This window comes from Ornithorhynchus anatinus, chromosome 18 (assembly GCF_004115215.2).
Source record: "Ornithorhynchus anatinus isolate Pmale09 chromosome 18, mOrnAna1.pri.v4, whole genome shotgun sequence".
NCBI classification, from domain to species: Eukaryota; Metazoa; Chordata; class Mammalia; order Monotremata; family Ornithorhynchidae; genus Ornithorhynchus; species Ornithorhynchus anatinus.
Genome location: NC_041745.1, coordinates 29,863,022 through 29,883,230, shown reverse-complemented (window position 1 = coordinate 29,883,230; position 20,209 = coordinate 29,863,022). Strand labels below are relative to the sequence as shown.

The 20,209-nt window shown below is 43.0% G+C and overlaps 1 long non-coding RNA gene across 2 annotated transcripts in view; it reads right to left on the bottom strand.

Annotated features, from left to right (window-relative positions):
* The window catches only part of LOC120638978, a 202,201-nt gene that overhangs the window by 43,321 nt on the left and 138,671 nt on the right, over positions 1–20,209 (bottom strand). The gene's annotated exons all lie outside the window — the stretch shown is intronic.

Sequence of the window (20,209 nt, the reverse complement as noted above, 5' to 3'; positions counted from 1 at the left end):
ACCTGTGTTCTAATCTCCACTCCGCCACTGTGTGCCCTTTTGCAAGTCATTTAACTTCTCTGTTCCTCACTTTCCTCAGCTGTAAAATGGACATTTAATAGCTGTTCTTCCTACTTGACTGTGAGCACCATATAGGACAGGGACTGTGTCCCACCTGATTAATGGGTACCTAACCTATGGCTTAGAACAGTGCTTGACACATAGTAAGCCTTTTACAAATATCATTTAAAAAAATAATTGATTGATGGAATGAGTGATTGATATAAATGTATCTGAGTCAGCGTTCTCTTTAAGACCGCAGTTGGTCCAGTGAAAAGAGCACCGCTCTGGGATTCAGATGGTCTGAGTTCTAAAGTCCCAGATCTACCTAGAGTCGGCCGATGAGGGCTAAGACCATAATCAATCAATCAGGGGTATTTTGTTGAGTACTTACTATATGCAGACCACTGCACTACGCGCTTGGGATTTTACAGTACAACAGAATTAGCAGACACATTCCCTGCCCACAGTGAGCTTACAGTCTAGACAGGGAGACAGACATCAATAAATTAAATAAATAATGTATATCATTTAAAGATATGTTACCCTCTCTCGCCTCATCCTGTTGCCCTTTACTCTTCCAGTGCTTAGTACAGTGCTCTGCACCAAGTAAGGACCCAACAGTTACCACGGTTTGTATTGTTGGTATTTGTTAAGCGCTTACTAGGTGCCGAGCACTGTTCTAAGCGCTGGGGTAGACACAGGGGAATCAGGTTGTCCCACGTGGGGCTCACAGTCTTAATCCCCATTTTACAGATGAGGGAACTGAGGCACAGAGAAGTTAAGTGACTTGCCCAAAGTCACACAGCAGACAAGTGGCCGAGCCGGGATTCGAACCCATGAACTCTGACTCCAAAGCCCGTGTTCTTTCCACTGAGCCACGCTGCTTAAGATGCACTTATGGCATGAGTACTTTAATGGTCATGAATATCATTCACGTACATCAACCCCCTGTACTTTACTGAGGGATTAACTAACCTGCCAATGTCATTTATAGTTTTACACATTCTACTGCTATAGATTTAAGCTTCCGACCATTCCACAGGGACTTTTCTATCAAGTTCTCCTAATTACATTGGACTTTTGTGGTTAGCTCTGCTCTCCATACTCACGTTCCTTCAGAACACAGAGAGAAATCCCAGCTGCTGCGGTCTAAAAAGTGTTATAAATTAGAGTCTGGATTCTGCTTTATAGTCACTGAGGACCATTTATAAAAGAATACATGCTGGGTAGTTCATAAAATGTTTAAGCAATTTATCATTCTAGCATTAAACCTAGACCATCTGCAGTTTTAGTTAGATTTATTTGGAAATCATCCTGAATTCTGTAGTATTTCTACATTCTACCATCATGCCCAAAAAGATTCTTACATTCCATCTACTTTCCTACAAGAAAAGGTTAATGTTTTTATGGTATTTGTTAAGTGCTTACTATGTGCCAAGCACTGCACTAAGCTCTGAGATAGATACAAGATAAATCAGGTCGGGCACTGTCCCTGTCCCACATGGGGCTCACAATCCAAGTAGGAAGGAGTAGGATTTAATCTCCATTTTACAGATGAGGAAAGTGGGGCAGAGAGAAGTTAAATGATTTGCCTAAAGTCACACAGCAGGCAAATCGTGGAGCTGGGATTAGAACCTAGGTTCTCTAACTCTCATGGTCTTTGCACTAAACCACCCTGCTTCATCCAATCGTGCAATTCTTTCGAACAATCAATCAAACAATGGTATTTATTATAAAGCACTTTACTATGTGCAGAACACTGTACCACTTGGGACACTTGGGAGAGTACAGCACAATAGAATTGGCAGTTACCCTCCCCACAATAAGCTTAGGGTATAGAGGGGGAGACAGACGTTAATATCAATAGATAATTCACAATATATAATTTAAAGATATGCACCTAAGTGCTGAGGGGTTAAGTGTGCAGCAAATACCAAATGTCCAAAAGTCACAGATTCAAGTGCATAGGCAACACAGAAGAGGATGGGAGACAGAGAAAAGAGGGCTTAATTGGGGAAGGCCTCTAGAGGAAATATGACCTTAATAAGCCTATGAAGGTGGAGAACAAATCAATCAATAACGGCATTTACTGAGAGCTTACTATGTTCGGAGCACTGTACTAAATGATTGGAAGACTACGATGTAACACACAAATCAGGACCTTCTCTTTGCACGTATACAATTACTTCCAATTGGATCTGCTGGATTAATGTGAATAGGTGTTGCTTGATGGTTGGTTTTATAATGGGGAAATCAGTTTGTCAGGTCTGAAACAATCAATCTTTCAATCAATCAATGGGATTTACTGAGCATTTACTGTGTGCAGAACATTGTAGCTTATGAATATCAATGTCTGTCTCCCCCATTAGACCGTAAAATCTCTGTGGCCAGAACTGTGACTGATAAATTGTTGTACTCTCCCAAGCACTAAGTACAGGGCTCTGCACACGTTAAGTGTTAAATAAATACGAATGAATGATTAGCTGACTGTGCTAAGCACTTGGGAAAGAACCATACCACAGGGTTGGTAGACACAATCCCTGATCACAAGAAGCTACTGAGACAGACATTAAAATTAATTAGTATTAGAGGAATTAGTTAGGTATAATAATAAGATAAGGAATTTTTGCACATGTATTTTGGGGCTGGGCCTCAGCACCCCTGTTTGGGAGTCAAGTGGCTTCACAGGAAATGGTCATGACAGTGTGAAGGAGGAGGAGATCCTGTGTTGAAACCACAGATGACATAAACATGACAGGAGGTAGCATTGGGGGGAAGAGAGACACTTGTTTGCAGGCTGCTTAACCTTCAATGACTTTAGCATGTGAAATAGATTCTAGACTGTAAGCTCGTGGCAGGCAGGGAATGTGTCTTCTTATACTGTATACTGTACTTTCCCAAATGCTTAGTACAATGCTTTACACACAATAAGTGCTCCATAAATATGAATGACTGGCAGATAAAGAAACCCTGATTGAATGAGAGAGGCAATACCATTATTAACCATCATTATTTTTATTAATGGAATTTGTTAAGCATTTACTATGTGCCAGACACTGTACTAAGTGCTGGGGTACATGCAAGTTAACCAGGTTGGATGTAGTCATGTCCCCATTTTACAGATGTGGTAACCAAGGCACAGAGAAGTTAAGTGGCTTGCCCAGACACGTGGCAGAGACAGGATTAGAGCCCAAGTCCTCCTGAACTTGCAAACCAGTGCTCTATGCAGTAGGCAACACTGCCTCACACCAGCATACTCTCTCCTGACAATCAGAAATCCCTCTCCCAAGAGTAAATAGTAGTTAGTAGGAGTAGTAAGGATATTTATTGCTTGGGCTTCTACTGAATGGGAGCCTTCTCTGCCCACAGTGAGCCTGTGAGCCTCTAACTGAGGAAACAGACATAGAAATGTTAAAATGCATAGATACTCTAGTGTTTAGGAGACACATAAATAAATAGATATATAACTATCAGAAGAATGATAAGAATCAGGGTACTGATAAGTTGTTGGGAAAGGTTTTTTGGAGATGGGTTTTAGGAGGGCATTGGAGATGGGCAGGGTTGAGGTTTGGTAGATTTGGGGGAGAAAGAAGTCCAGGCCCTGAGAATGACCAAAAGCAGGGGATCAGAGGAGCGCAAGATGAAGGCGGGGGCAGATAGGAGGGAGGCTTGGGAGGAGCCTGAAATTTGTGAGCAGGGGAGGAGGGGAAGAGGAGCAGAGCCCATAAGCTAGGTCGAGAGAACTGGGCCTTTGTTTAATATGTTGAGAAATGGACAACCATTGGAGGGTTTTGAGGAGAGGGGAGACTTGCTGAGTGGCAATTCAAGAAGATGCAGGTAGTTGCGGGGCATAGGAACTGAAAAGTGGGGAGGCTGGAAACAGGAAGACCAGCAAGGAGGCTGAAACAAGAGTACAATTGTGCTCTGATGATTGTTTGAAATTGGGTATTGGCTGTACGGGTAAAGAGGGAGGAAGTATTTTATAGGAAAAATCTGCTGTTCTGGGGAGGGAATAGGCACTGAGTGCAAAATGGCAGTGAGGAGTTGAGGAAGATAGCAAAGTTGTGCTCTTCAGACATGAGAAGGATGGTGGTCCTGTCAACCATTACCCAAAAAGCATTAGGCATAGTCTTCCACTTCAATCTCTGTGGGAAAGGACATTCCAAAGAGAACATCATCACCGACATCTTAAGGATCGTGTCCCTTCTTGATTCTACACTTCCCAAGCACTTAGTACAGTACACCAAACCGACACTCAATATAAGGGAGTCAGAAGACGTGGGTTCTAATCCCAGCTCTGCCACTTGCCTGTTTCAAGACCTTGGAAAAGTCACTTGACATTCTCTGTAAAATAGGCATTCGATACCTCTTCTCCCTCCTACTTAGACTGGGAGCCCCTTGACAGACAGGAATTGTGTGCCCAGTCTGATTAACTTGTATCTACCCCTTCGCTTAGCACTTAGTAAGCACTTTACAGATAGCACAATTACTAGGACTACAACCCTGATGATGATTACAATGACTGCTACTACTATACCCTTAATGACATCAGTGGGGGTGTCTTATCCAGGCCTAATCTTACTCTGAAACAGCAACTCCCACATACACACTTGACTGATTCGTTAAATTTGTTAAATTTCAATCATAAACTGAAACAGTAATTGCAGTGAGTCAGCATCAACTCTACTCTGCTCCTACTCCTACTATGGTCCTTAGTGGACTAAAACCAGACTTCACAGTGATTTGTGTGGAGGATAGGAATAGAGAAGTACGAGTGTGGAGAAGTAGGTGTGCACATACACAGAGGAAGGTTAGACCCTCCAAAGAATGTGCGAGGTGATGATCGTTGCTGGGGTGGGGGGAGGGGAGGTTCTTCCCAGTGTTCCTTGACCCAAGCCCTCCAGAACGTTCAGTTGGTTTACCCCACACTGGAAACGCTGGAGCCAGGATCCAACAATCAATCAGTGGTATTTATTGAGCACTTTGTGCAGAGCACTGTACTAAGTACTGGGGAAAGTACAATATAACAATATAACAGACATATTCCCTGTTCACGGTAAGATTCCAGTCTAGAGCGGATCTCCTGGCCTCCCTGTTCCGACCAGGTTCCGCCCGGCCAACTCCTCCATGACCCCATCTGCGTGGTTTGTTTTGTGCATGGAAAAGTCCCTGGGAGAGTTTGCAGATTCATACAAAGAAATTAAAACCTCATCTGCCCTTTGATATGCAAGCTTTTAGCTCTGAAAGGTTGATGGTCAATTATAGACCAGGCAAGGTCAATTTGAAAGATTTTTCTATCCTCCTCGAAAGGATTTTGCACAGAACTATTATTGTGCTCTACAGAGATTTCAGCGTGGTGGAAACAGTGCCTAGATCCATATTGGAAATCCAGGTTGGGCTACACCACCATCAATAGTCATTATCACTGGGATGTTGGTTAAGTACTTTCTACTTGCCAAACACTCTGCTAAGATCAGCGGCACCTACAGAATAATCAGGTCGGACAGAATCCCCTTCTCCCATGGGGCTCACAGTTTAAGGGGGAGGAGAAAAAGCATTTAATTCCCATTATTTGGAGGAGGAAAGTGAGGCACAGAGAAATATCCCTGAAGTGCAGTAAGCTCCTTCCTTCATAAATAATTGAGGTCTTAATTTTTTTTATACATAATCTCTCTCCCCAACACAAACATAGACAAATGCACACACATACACACACACATACACACACACACAAAGGTTAACAGGCTCTTCATGCTTCTATGCACACACATCACAGGTTAACAAGTTCTTTATGCTTCTCTGAACCTTTCTCATCTAATAGCCTGCAAAATTGATCAAGCAGCTTCAAGGGACCAAAAGAATTTCTATAGATGCTTCAGGTAGGGATCATTTTTCTCCCTAATTATTCATGTCATTGCCCTATTTATATCTTCCCAGGTGGTCCTACTCTACAATGAAATGAGTAAAATCCAAGTGTTAACACGTAGGTGATGAGAACTAGCACTGGAACAAATCCATCCTGCTGTGTCTTTTTTAATTTTTATGGTATTTGTTAAGCACTTACTATATGTCAAGAACTGTTCAGCGCTTAGAACAGTGCTCGGCACATAGTAAGCGCTTTACAAATACCATTATCAACAACTTAGAACAGTTATGAGTCCTGATCCTCAAAGGGCTTATAGTTTAACTTACCCTTCATCCTCTCCCACATCCCCAACCTGCTCCAGGAAGTGGCAGAAGAGGTGAGGAAAAAGAAGGGGGAGGGAACCATCACAGACAACTGAAAGAGACCATGGGAGGCTGATGGGGCAGACATGGCCCCTAGAGGGTTAATCTCTGCTGCCTCAGACTGGGGTTGGGAGAAGCTCTCCTGCAGTCCACTGACCTCTTCTCTGTGAAGCTTTGAGAAGCAGTGTGGCCAACTGGAAAGAGCACAGGCCTGGGAATAAAAGGACCCGAGTTCTAATCCCAGCTCCGCCTCTCGCCTGCCGTGTGACCTGAGGCAAGGCATTTCTCTGTGCCTCCTTCTCATCCTTAGATGGGATGAACACATATATTTCCTCTTAAGAAAGAACACTCTAAGTGGTCAACGCACATGCAGTTTAGAGGACAAGTTTGCAGTCTGGAGGATAACCTCGTCCCGCATTAGGCTCATAGAGTCAGTAGGAGGGAGAACAGGTTTTGAATCCCCATTTTGCAGATGAGAAAACTGAGGCACAGATAGGTGAAGTGACTGGAGCAAGATCCCACAGTGACCCAAGGCCTCTGACTCCCAGGCCCATGCTCTTTCCACTGGGCAAGTGCTTACTATAAGTGAAATGGTTTTCCTGAGGTCCTACAGCAGGCAAGAGGCAGAGCTGAGATTAGAACTTGAGTCTCCTGATTCCCAGCCCCGTGGAAAGAGCAATCAGTGCTGTGGGAGGTCTAGCCCGGAGTAACTCCAGGGGTCAGCTGACACATGGGGTCATCAAATAGATGGAGGTGACTGGACTTACCTTTCCTGCAGATCAAAGTGGCCTGGTAAGAAGCAGCATGGCCTAGTCAGCCTGGGAATCATCCTTGACTCTGCTCTCTCTTTCACCCCACACATCCAACCCATCACCAACACCTGCCTGTCTCACCTTTACAATATCGTCAGATCTGCCCTTTCATCTCCATCCGAACTGCTACCTTACTGGTACAAGCTCTCATAATATCCCGACTGGATTATTGTATCAGCCTCCTCTCTGATTTCCCATCCTCCCCATTTCAGTCTATATTTCACTTCACTGCCCAGGTCATCTTCCTACAGAAACACTCTGGGCATGTCACTCCCCTCCTCAAAAACCTCCAGTGGTTGCCTATCAACCTTCGCATGAAACAAAAACTCCTCACTTTTGGCTTCAAAGCTCTCCATCACCTTGCCCCCTCCTACCTCACCTCCTTTCTCTCCTTCTTCTGCCCAACTCATACACTCCGGTCCTCTGCCGCTCACCTCCTCACGGTCCCTCGTTCGTGCCTGTCCCGCTGTCGACCCCTGGCCCACGTCCTACCACTGTCCTGGAATGCCCTCCCTCCTCACATCCACCAAACTAACTCTGTTCCCCTCTTCAAAGCCCTACTGAGAGCTCACCTCCCCTATGACGCCCTCCCGGACTGAGCCCTCCCTTTCTCTCTGTTCCTCCTCCCCTCCCCATTCCCCCTTTCCCGCCCTCTGTTCTTCCCCCTTCCCCTCCCCACAGCTCTGTGCATATTTGTATATATTATTTATTACTCTATTTATTTTGTTAATGATGTGTATATATCTATTATTCTATTTATCTTGATGATATTTATGCCAGACTACTTGTTTTGTTTTGTTCTGTTCTGTTTTGCTGTCAGTCTCCCCCATTTAGACCGTGAGCCCGTTACTGGGCAGGGATTGTTTCTATGTGTTGCAGAATTGCACATTCCACGCACTTAGTACAGTGCTCTGCACACAGTAAGCACTCAATAAATACGATTGAATGAATGAATGACCTGGGTTCTAATCCCTGCTTTACCACTTCTCTGCTGTGTGACCTTGGACAACTCACTTCATTCATTCATTCATTCATTCATTCATTCATTCAATAGTATTTATTGAGCGCTTACTATGTGCAGAGCACTGTACTAAGCGCTTGGGATGAACAAGTCGGCAACAGATAGAGACAGTCCCTGCCGTTTGACGGGCTTACAGTCTAATCGGGGGAGACGGACAGACAAGAACAATGGCAATAAACAGCGTCAAGGGGAAGAACATCTCGTAAAAACAATGGCAACTAAATAGAATCAAGGCGATGTACAATTCATTAACAAAATAAATAGGGTAACGAAAATATATTTCTCTGTGACTCAGTTACCTCGTCTGAAAAATAGGGATTAAGACTGTAAACCCCATGTGGGAAATGGATTGGGTCCAACATGATTATCTTGTATCTACCCAGCAGTTAGTAAGTACAGTGACTGGTACATAGAAGATGCTCAACGAATTCCATTAAAAAAAAAGAAAACAAAAAGGCTTGGTCAGGTATAGTCATAGCTGCAGCCACTTGAATGGTGATAATAATAATAATATGTTGGTATTTAACCAAATCCCAACACTCTGGATTTTGGGATAACCAAATTCATTCATTCATTCATTCATTCATTCAATAGTATTTATTGAGTGCTTACTATGCGCAGAGCACTGTACTAAGCGCTTGGAATGTACAATTCGGCAACAGATACAGACAATCCCTGCCCACTGATGGGTTTACAGTCTAATCGGGGGAGACAGACGGACAAAAACAAGACAACTTAATCGCAATAAATAGAATCAAAGGGATGTACACCTCATTAACAAAATAAATAGGGTAATAAAAATAACCAAATCCAGCTAGGCCAGGAGACCTTGGGTTTCTCCGGACTCCTCAGATCTACCTCTGTGCCCACCGTCCCCCAACATGCAAAACCAAGGGATAAATGGATCAAAGGAGAGAGGAGCCTCTACTTGGCATATTTTCCAAACGCAATTACCTGCCTAATGTGGATCCACCTTCAAATCATCTCAATAATGAGGAGATTTAAATAGAAATAGATAATTCCCCAGCCTGTCCCCAGCTCCTTATGTGCCATAAAAAAACCATGAGAAATAATAAGCACCTTTCAGGGGAAATAAAGGGAAAGTTTCTCACTTTATAACCTTGCTGACAGTGCTTAGGTGTCGCCACAAGATGGCTTCAGTGTTTCATGCAAACCGCCACTAAAGGAAGCTCTCATTCCATGGCCCCGGAGTAGTATTGACTGGGAAAATGAATCGCTGTTCACAGGAAGAGGCATTTGAAGAAGTTGCAACTACTTACTCTCCCCAGCACTTAGTACAGTTCTCGGGACACAGTAAACACTCGATGAGGGTGATGGATTAGAGTGGTGTGAGTTGTGTTTTGCCCCGATAAAGTCATATAAACTCAGACTATCTCCAGGAGTGAGAAGAAATCTGCTTCTGAGACAGAACTGGTTACGATATGGTCAGAAACGTTTTTTCCGGAATAAACTGGAACTTTAAATACAAAGCAGAATTTATCACATCCGTCATTTATTTAGTATATCCAGAATTTATTTATATTAATGTACATATATCACGATATTAATATCCTCTCCTCTAAGACTGTAAGCTTCTTTTGGGCCACCTACCAACCCTGCTCTATTGTACTCTCCAAAGTGCTTAGGAAAGTGCTCTGCGTGCAGTAAAACCTTAATAAATGCCATTGATTGATTGACTGATAAAGCCCAGTGCTGTTTATTGTGCTGGGAGAAGAGGAGAAGGTAGCAGACACCTCTTGGTGATTTCTAGAGAAGCAATATGGCCTAGTGGAAAGAGCAAGGGCCTGGGAGTCAGAGGACCTGGTTTCTAATTCCAGCTGAATGCTTGCTGTGTGACTTTGGGCAAGTCATTTAACTCCTCGGTGCCTCAGTTCTCCTGTTCTCCTTCCTACTTAGACTGTGAACCCCATGCGGGACAGGGACTGCGTCCAATCTATTTCACTTGTATCTAACCTAGCCCTTAGAACAGTATTTGGCACATAAGTGCCTAACAAATACCATTAAAATAAAACAAAAGAGAAAATATTTCCCTTCTGAATTGAAGACAGGACTGAAGATCCAGAGGGAGGAAAGTGGGAGTTCCATAGGAGGGCAGCCCCTAGGTGTTGTGAGCCTGTCCCGGGAGGGGCTCCAACTACCTATTGGTCCCTCTTCCTCAGACTGTACTTTTGGGGTGGTAAAATCAATCAATCAGTGGTATTGATTGAGTGCTTATATGTGTAGAGTGTTGTACTAAGAGCTTGGGAGAGTACAGAACAACAGAATTAGCAGACACGTGTTCTACCCACAGTTTACTATCTAGAAAACTATAAATACATTCATTCATTCATTATACCATATTTATTGAGTGCTTACTGTGCAGACCACTGTACTAAGTGCTTGGAAAGTACAATTCGGCAACAGATAGAGACAATCCCTACGCAACAACGGGCTCAAAATCTATAAATACATAAATCTATAAAAAATAAAATATAAATGAGTCCATGTTCTGAGGTAGGAGATTGCAAATAGAGCATGGCCATTCCCATTTGATTTCCATAGGATCTCAGAATCCAACTCCCAGAAGTAGGTAGGAAGAATCCTCAGAGGCCATCAGATCCAGCCCGCTGCCTCCTGACTGATGAATGTCTAACCCATCCAGGACAGATGGATGGATATTTCTTGACTCCTTAAAGATAAGCCTGCTGTGGCAGGGAACTTATCTACCAACTTGGTTGTATTGTACTCCCCCAAGTGCTTAGTACAGTGCTCTGCACACAGTAAGTGCTCAATAAATGCCATTGATTGAGTGGCTAATTTAGCTGCCTAGCTAGAAAACAACGGAACAGATTTATCCAAATCTAACAACTTTTAGCTGGGCAGATTGGGGAGAAAACTCTTGGAGTAAGAGATATAACTTTAGTATGTGAGAATGTCATTGTGACAGCAGGGTACCAGCTAATTTTGTTTTTGTTTTAGCAGCCAGGTAACCTCAGTGATTTATTAATAACTGTGATATTTGTGAAGTGCTCACTATGTACCACGCACTGTACTAAGCTCGCTGTAGGCCGAGGACACGTCTACCATCTCTGTTACATTGTCCTCCCCGCAGTGCTTAGTAAGTTACTCTGCACACAGTAAGTGCTCTCAGTTCAAGGAGAGGCTCTCCGCTATTTCCACTTTTCTGCCCACAGAGGTCAGTGTCAAGTGCGATAAGAACACGGCTTCATCTGCAAAGACTTACTGATCTGCAGCAAAGCTGAGCCCCCTGAATCATTAGCCCACAGAGATGTCACACTCTCCATTGTGGTAAACACTGAGGACACAGCTGGATTCATACTCTCTCAGAAGTTGTGATAATATAGTGAAGTCAGATCACCTTCAGGTAGTAGTAGACTGTAAGCTCGTTGTGGGCAGGGAATATATCCGTTATATGGCTGCGTTCTACTCTCGAACACTTTGTACAGTGCTCTGCAATTAGTACAAGTGATGGATTGATAGGATTTATTATTAATAATAATGATAATAATAATAAAACAATTGGGGTATTTGCTAAGTACTTACTATGTGCCAGGTATTCTACTAAGCACTAGGGTAGATATAAGCAAATTGGGTTGGACACAGTCCCAGTGGGACTCACAGTCTTAATCCCCATTTTACAGATGAGGGAACTGAGGCACAGAGAAGTGAAGTGGCATAATAATAATAATAATGTTGGTATTTGTTAAGTGCTTACTATGTGCTGAGCACTGTTCTAAGCGCTGGGGTAGATACAGGGTAATCAGGTTGTGCCATGTGAGGCTCACAGTCTTAATCCCCATTTTACAGATGAGGTCACTGAGGCCCCAAAAAGTTAAGTGACTTGCCCAAAGTCACAAAGCTGACAGGTGGTGGAGCCGGGATTAGAACCCATAGCCTCTGACTCCTAAACCCGTACTCTTTCCAGGGAGCCACACTGCTTCTTGTGCATGCCCAGGGCCCAGAGCAAGACAGCACACAAGTGGAGGAGCCAGGATTAGAGCCCATGACCTGACTCCTGACTCCCAGGTCCTTGCTCGATCCACTATTCCATGCTTTGTCCTAAACACTGGGAAAGAATACACCGGGCGAAATTAGATATAGTGCCTGTCCCTTGGGGGGCTGACTTCTCTCCACCTCATCTGTTAAATGGAGATTAATACTGTGAGCCCCAGGTGGGACAGGGACTGCCTATGACTTGATTATCTTGTATCTACCCAGTGCTTAGAATAGTGCTCGGCACATTGTAAGTGGTTAACAAATACCACCATTATAATTATTATTACTAATACTACTAATAGTAATAATAATAATAATAATGGCAGTATTTGTAAAGTTTTACTATGTGCCAAGCAGTGCTCTAAGTGCTGGGGTAGGTACAGCTATGAGGCTCACAGTCTTAATCCCCATTTTCCAGATGAGGTAACTCCCCAGAGAAGTTCAGTGACTTGCCCAAAATCACACAGCTGACAAGTGGCGGAGCTGGGATTAGAACTCATGACCTCTGCCTCCCAAGCCCGGGTTCTTACTAGCAGTAGTAATAGCAGCTGTATTAGTAATAGTAGTAGGAGGAGGAGTAGAACTAATAGCAGTAATAGTGAAAATAGTTGCAACAACAATAGCAGTAATAATAAAAGTAATACTTATTGAGTTCCCTTCTGGTGCATCCTACCCACACTCATTGGTCTGCATGGTATGAAGAAGGCAGCTTTGTGTGATGAAAAATATCCTGAAATTTTAAGAATCTTAAGCTGTAGAAGTTTCAGTATGGGGATTCATCAGGCCAGCAGATGTCATACCAAGCCCAAGACATGCATTTCTCCCCTTCTCATAATCTGTCCAGAAAACAGAGGTTTGGACTGAAAAAAAATAATAATCTTCCTTTAGTTTGTAATGATGTTTTGCTTGATTTCTTTTGCATTAAGGAGGAAATCCAATGATATTTATTCATTTCCTTTTGGTCTTTTTTCAGTGAATTTGAAGCAATTAAAAGTCTTCTCAGTTGTTGCATGATTTGATGAGTGAAATTCAATGGTTTACCTCTGGTATTTCAGCACTCCACAATCTAACTGTGTCGGTGAGAGACTGAGCTGAGCATGGAGAGAATGTCAGTTGGTTTTCAGAAAATGCATAGGAATATGAGAAGGACACCTCCCCTCCCTGTAGAATGTAGGCTCCCTGTAGGCAGGGATCGTGTCTATCACCTCTTCTGTACTGTTCTCTCCCAAAAGCTTAGTATATAAGATGCTTTACAAACAATACACACTCAATAAATACCACTGATTGATTGGCCCAAACTACCGTGAACTCCCTCTTTCTGTCTGTATCTCTCTTTCTGTTTCTCACTCTGTATCAATCTGCCATTGTATCTCTTTCTGATGCTCTCCCTATCTGTCTCTTTATATCTCTCTGTCTCTCTGAAGTTGATTTTCTGGCTTTATTTCTTTTTCTATCTTTGACACTCTATCTTTATCTCTCTGTGTCTTTCTCTGTCTCCCTGTCTTCCTGTATCTCTGCTTGCTTGTTTTTCTGCCTTTGTCTGTCTTTCTGTCTTTATCTCTGTCTCTGGTCTCTCTCTCTTTCTCTCTCCCTTCTCTTAAATAACAGGCTTTACAGTTGGAATCTGTTTGAAAGATTCTTCCCCCCACACATAGATTTTCTACCTTTAATAATGTTTTGGCTTTTCCCTGATGACTTCCTTGGCAGTTGAGACCTGAATTTAGAGGAATTGTTCCTCATCATCACTAAGTGGTATTTTGTGAGTCCAGAGACAAGCCACATGGAGCCATTTTCGACATCTTACCATTGTTCCATTCTTCATTGCCAAACTCACTTGGACTGCTGACCTCCTAGTGTCCCAAAATGACTGTGTAAAGTAGAATTCTCACTCAGACTTGTTACTTCACCTCCTTTTTCCACCTTTGTCCCAGACTCCGACCTCTGTATTGTGTATTCCCACTCTGTTTCCTTTGGTTTCTTTGAGAGAGTCCTCCTAATTAGGCTAATACCCACCCACTCTATGGGAGGCTTTTCCCCTTGGGCATAGGGTCATGGAGTCCAGGTTACAGAGCCCGGTAGCCTCTGCCAAGGTCTGCCAATAGACCCAAAATGGTTGAGAGGGAGGGGGCTAGGGGAATATTTTAGGTTTATCCTTTTCCTAACATAATAAAAGCTATGGTATTCGTTAAGCACTTACTATGTGGCAAACACTGCACTAACTTCTGGGGTAGTTACAAGGTAATCAGGTTGGACACAGTCCCTGTCCTCATGGAGCTCACAGTCTAAGGGGGAGGGTTATCAGGTTTTGAATCCCCCTTTTACAGACGAGAAAACTGAGGCATAGAAAAGTAAAGTGACTTGCCCAAAGTCACCGTAGCAGGCAAGTGGCGTGGGTGGGATTAGAACCCGGTCCTCTGATTCCCAGATTTGTGCTCATTCCCCAGCCTCATTAGCATCAAACTAACCTAAGCCACCTTCTTGCTGTCTACTTACAGTATTATCTGTGAAATGCTTACTCCTCCCTCCTCTTCCCATCACCATCCCAGCAAGCGGTGAACTGAAGCTGACAGGGCCTTAGCAACCTATCTCCCTGCCCCAAATTCTCCAATGGATGACTTAAAGCATTTAATATGAAGCCAGAGAATCTTCAAAGTCATCATTCAATTAAGAAAATTGTTCATTCTGGGGAAACGAACCAAACCATGTCTCTGCGGCTCTTTGGAGAAGTCATGTCAAGGAAGAGCTTTATTCCTAAACAAGTTGGCTGGGAAGGGATGACAAATTAGATAAAGCCTTTTGGAGATCAGATTTGAAGAAAAAATGCAGGGTTCATTGAGTGGCATAATTTCTGTATCTGAATCCTTTAGGATAGTGTTGTCTTATTTAACATTTGCATTTACTTAAACAAATGGCGATATTATTCTGCAGAGGGTTTCGAGCATTACAGATTTGCTCATTGTTTCACTTGGGCTTACATCTCTTAAATGCTTTATTAAAATTGGTGAGGTGGGAGGCAAGGGGGTGTAATCTAAGTCCCTTTCATTTTCTTTTCAATTTCAGAATAAGCTAGATATCAATATTTATAATGCAAGCATAAATATTTAAATAAGCAAACCCATTCCAGCCAATAATAGGTTTCTCTGCTCAGGAATATTATCCAACTGTCAACTGTGTTAATGTCATACACTTTCTTCTCAGGATCACTGTTAAATAGGAACATTGCATTACAAAACTGTCATTGACTTTCTGTTTAAAGCAGGCCTCACAGTAGTGTCTTTGACCTCTTAGAATCCATGTTATTAGGGGCATCTGATTAATTTATTAGCACCCATGTTCTCCCTTATAATCAAATGTCACAAACAGGGTAAAGAGGTCCTCCATAGTGGCAGAGATCAGGTCTGGACCAGCAGAAGGAGAGAGGCAGGAAAAGAGCAATCTTTGGGTCAATCAAGCCTCTCCAGAGAGAGAAAGAGAAATTGTCCAGAAGAATGAGAGGCTTGCCCTAGAATCAAACGTTAGCCAGAGTATTTTTAATAGGGCAAACTGGATCTCAACTTCAGGGCAGTGACAAATGAGCCCTGTGCTCTCTGAAGACGTGGTTCTGAGACCTTTGGGCATTTGATATTCACCCCACTCTCAGCCTCACAGCACTTGGGCACTTATCTTTAAATTACATACCATAAATTATTTACTTATATTAAAGTGTCTCCCACCCTAGACTGTAAGCTTGTCTGCCAACTCTGTTGCATTGTACTCTTGCAAGTAATTCGTAGAGTCCTCTGCACATAGTAAGCTCTCAATAAATACCATGGATGATGATGATGACCAAACCCCGCCCTTCCCCTGGCTCTCATCACTGTAGACAGCACCACTATCCTTCCTGTCTCACAAACGCCTAATCTTGGCATTATCCTTGACTCCTCTCTGTCATTCAACCCACATATTCAATCCATCACTAAATACTGTCTGTCTAACCTTTACAACATTGCTAAAACTCACCGTTTCCTCTCCATCAAACTGCTATTACATTAATACAGTCACTCAATCTATCCCGCCTGGATTACCGCATCAGTTTCCTTGCTGACCTCCCAGCCTCCTGTCTCTTCTGGAAAGTACAAAACAAAAATTTGACATGTACTTTGCCCTCTTTTAATTACAGTGCCAGAGAGCCCGTTGTTGGGTAGGGATTGTCTCTATCTTTGTCGAATTGTACTTTCTAAGCGCTTAGTAGTGCTCTGCACATAATAAGTGCTCAATAAATGTGATTGAATGAATGAATGAATGAATGCATGAATGAATGAATGAATGAATGAATGGGTTGCTCCGTGCTGCTCACTCTCTCGTCCCTGTCAGGCACGTAATAATAATAACAATAATAATACTAAAAGTAGTCATAAAGTAGCAGTAGACTTTAGTAGACTAAAAGTAGCAGTGGTAATAGTCGTATTAATACCTGCTAAGCACTTACTACGAGCCAAGCATTGTATTAAACACAAGATAATCAGGTCTGCTGCAGTCTCTGTCCCACACCAGACTCGCAGATTAAGGGAAAGGAGAACAGATATTGAATCCTCATTTTAGAGATGAGAAAACTGAGGTACAGGGAAGTTAAGAGACTTGCCTTAGGTTACACAGCAGGCAAGTGGAGGAACCAGCATTGAATCCAGGTCCTATGATTCCCAGGCCCATGCTCTTTCCATTAGGCATGTTTCTGCTACAAGCTAATAGGCAGGCAAATGCATGCAGGAATTTTACAGGCAAATCCCACTTGTGACCAACATGACAGCTGCATGAAATAGCTCCTGTTCCATAGTGCCACAGAAAATGAGGCAGTTGCCAGAGAAGCCACCAAGAAAACTTACATTCTGTATCACACTACATTAGCCAGCTATTTTCAACAGCCTACAGTCTTCCAGAGGCTTTGTTGCGTGGCTGGCTGTCCCTAGAAGGGGAAGAGAGGGAGCAAGTGGCATCAGCTCTTAATAATAATGAAAATATGGTAACTGTTAACTGCTTACAGTGGGCCAAATACTGTTCTTAAATACTGGAATACATACAAGTCGATCAGGTTGGATACAGTCCCTGTCCCACATGGGGCTCACACACTTAATCTCCATTTTTACAGATGAAGTAACTGAGGCCCAGAGAAGTGTAGTGACTTGCCCAAGGTCACACCACAGACATGTGGCGGAGCCGGGACTAGAACCCAGGTCCTTCTGACTCCCTAGCCCGAGCTCTATCCACTAAGCTCTATCCACATATTCAGTAGCCCATGTGGGTTGTGGACAACCAAAGGGCTTGAAGAGAAGTGAGGCATGAACTATGAATATTTACTTATTGTCCTTCGTTGGCTTTCGGCGTAAAGATAAAAAAACAAAGAACCCATTCAAAGATTTCTTCATCTTGGTGAGCACCGGACTGCTAAGGGAGCCAGGATCCTGCTGCCTCTCCAGTCCTGAGCACAACCAGAACACTCTCTTTATTTTCACGGCATTCATTAAGTGTTTACTAGGTGTTAAACACTACTCTAAGCACAAGGGACTCCCAATCTAAGTAGGAAGGAGAAAAGGTTTTTAATACCCATTTTACAGTTGAAGGAACTGAGGCACAGAGAAATGAAGCAACTTGCCCAAGATCACACAGCAAGCAATTCATTCAATAGTATTTATTGAGTGCTTACTATGTGCAGAGCACTGTACTAAGCACTTGGAATGTACAAATCGGTAACAGATAGAGACAGTCCCTGCCCTTTGACAGGCTTACAATCTAATCGGGGGAGATGGACAGACAAGAACAATAGCAATAAATAGAATCAAGGGAGCAATAAATAGAATCAAGGGAGCAATAAATCAAGAATCTGAATGTAATTCAGATTCAAATCTGAATCAATTGGCAGAATTAGGATTGGAACCCAGGACCTCTGACTTCCAGGCCGTTGCTCTTTCCACTAGACCATGCTGCTTCTCCAACTGTGCTACTTAAAGTGTCCATGTCTGCTTCAATATGTCCTGCCTGTCGAAATGCAGGAACAGGGGAATTTAGGGGAAGAGATTTGTCCATCTTGGACTAGCTCATGTCAGCCCCTTTGTAGTACTTTATCTTCATATCTTCATACTCTACTGCTTCCCACTCCTGGAAATGTATTTTAGTGCCCCTTTCCTCTGCTAGAGTGTAAGCTCTTCAAAGTAAGTGATTTTATCTCCTATCTAAATTGTACCCTCCCGAGGGTTAAGCGACTTACCCAAAGTTACACAGCGGGCAAGTGGCATGTCTCCCCTATTAGAGTGGAAGCCTCCTGTGGTCAGGAAATGGGTCACTTCATTATTCTGTACTTCCCAAGAGCCTACCTAGAGTGTACCTTACCAAGTAGATGTTCAATGAATGCTATTGCTATTACTAGTACTAGTACTAATAATAATAATGATGGTATTTGTGAAGCCCTTACTGTGTGCCAAGCACTGTTCTAAGCACTGACTACTACTACTACAACTGTTCTTGATCTCTGTTTCTCTAACTGTCTGCTTCACTCTCTATCTCTGTTTCTCTTCCCTCCCATTCTTTATTCCCCTTCTTCCATAAATCAATCAGTTGATCAATCGTTGGTATTTATTGAGCACACCTCTGCTGTGTATAAAGCATTAAGTACTTAGGAGAGTACAGCACAACAGAGTTGGTAGACACATTCCCTGCCCACAGCGGGCATTTTTTAATGCTATTTGTTAAGCACATATCAGGTGCCAGGCACTGTACTAAGCGCTGAGGAAAATACAGGCTAATTTGGTTGGACACAGTCCATGGTCCATATGGGGTTGGCAGACTTAATCTCTATTTTACAGATTAAATAACTGAGGCATAGACAAGTTAAGAAACTTGACAATGGTCACACAGCACACATGAAATAGGACACTCTATTTGAGAAGATGACAACATTCTCTTTTTAATTTTGGCTGCTGCCATTTCTCCAGCCACATTAGATTTCCCAAAGCACCACAGAGAGAGGGCATTTTTTTAAAAAACAGGTCTTAATTTTAAATTCAGCCACTCTTCCCTGATCATTTAGACATTTTATGACTCCATGCTGAGGAGTCGAACTGTGGGTTTGAAGAGAGGGAATATTTATTTTTTCTCCTTTTTATCCATCCCAGGAAGTCTTTGATGAAAAGAGCTGAATAAAACATAATAGAGATTTGCAACAACCCACCATTGAAGTGTCTAGAAGCCCTAAATGGGTTCATTGTGTGACATATTCATTTATTTTTCTTTATAATCTTCCTGGGGAGACTCTTTGAAATACATTTCGGGAAAGCTTCCCTTGTTTGGACCCCGAGGGTCACCGGATAGGATTGAGTTATTGACCCATCGTCAGGGTAAACCAGACTTGATGTTTCTGAGAGAAACAATTCCCCCGGACGTAAGCTGTCAGGGGTGATCTGTGGGATTCTGCAAGCAGTCACCCTCCTAAACCCATAGCAGTCAGTTTAGGCCCTGAACCACAAGTCGGAGGTTACGGTCATCTGAGTTTCTACAAAACATTAGCGGCTGGGCTGAAATTGTCTAATGGGGAAGCAGCGTGGCTCAGTGGAAGAAGAGCCTGGGCTTTGGAGTCAGAGGTCATGGGTTCGACTCCCACCTCTGCCACTTGTCAGCTGTGTGACTGTGGGCAAGTCACTTAACTTCTCTATGCCTCAGTTACCTCATCTATAAAATGGGGATTAACTGTGAGTCTCACATGGGACAACGTGATTACCCTGTATTTCCCCAGCCCTTGGAGCAGTGCTCTGCACATAGTAAGCGCTTAACAAATACCAACATTATTATTAATCTTCCTAAGCTCGCCCTCACACCGGGTTCCAGATGCAGGCCACTCCTACTCCTCCACTTCTCTGTTGGCAAATCTTGGGCAAGTCAGGTTGCATCACTGGGCCTCAGTTTCCTCATCTGTGCAATGAGGATAAGTTTTTCAATTATTTGACTGCGATTCTCACACAGGATGAGGCTACGTCCTAACTAATGATCTGGTGTCTACCCCAGTGCCTACCTACCTCATAGTAAGTGTTTCAAAAATATTTTAATTATTTTTAAATACCTG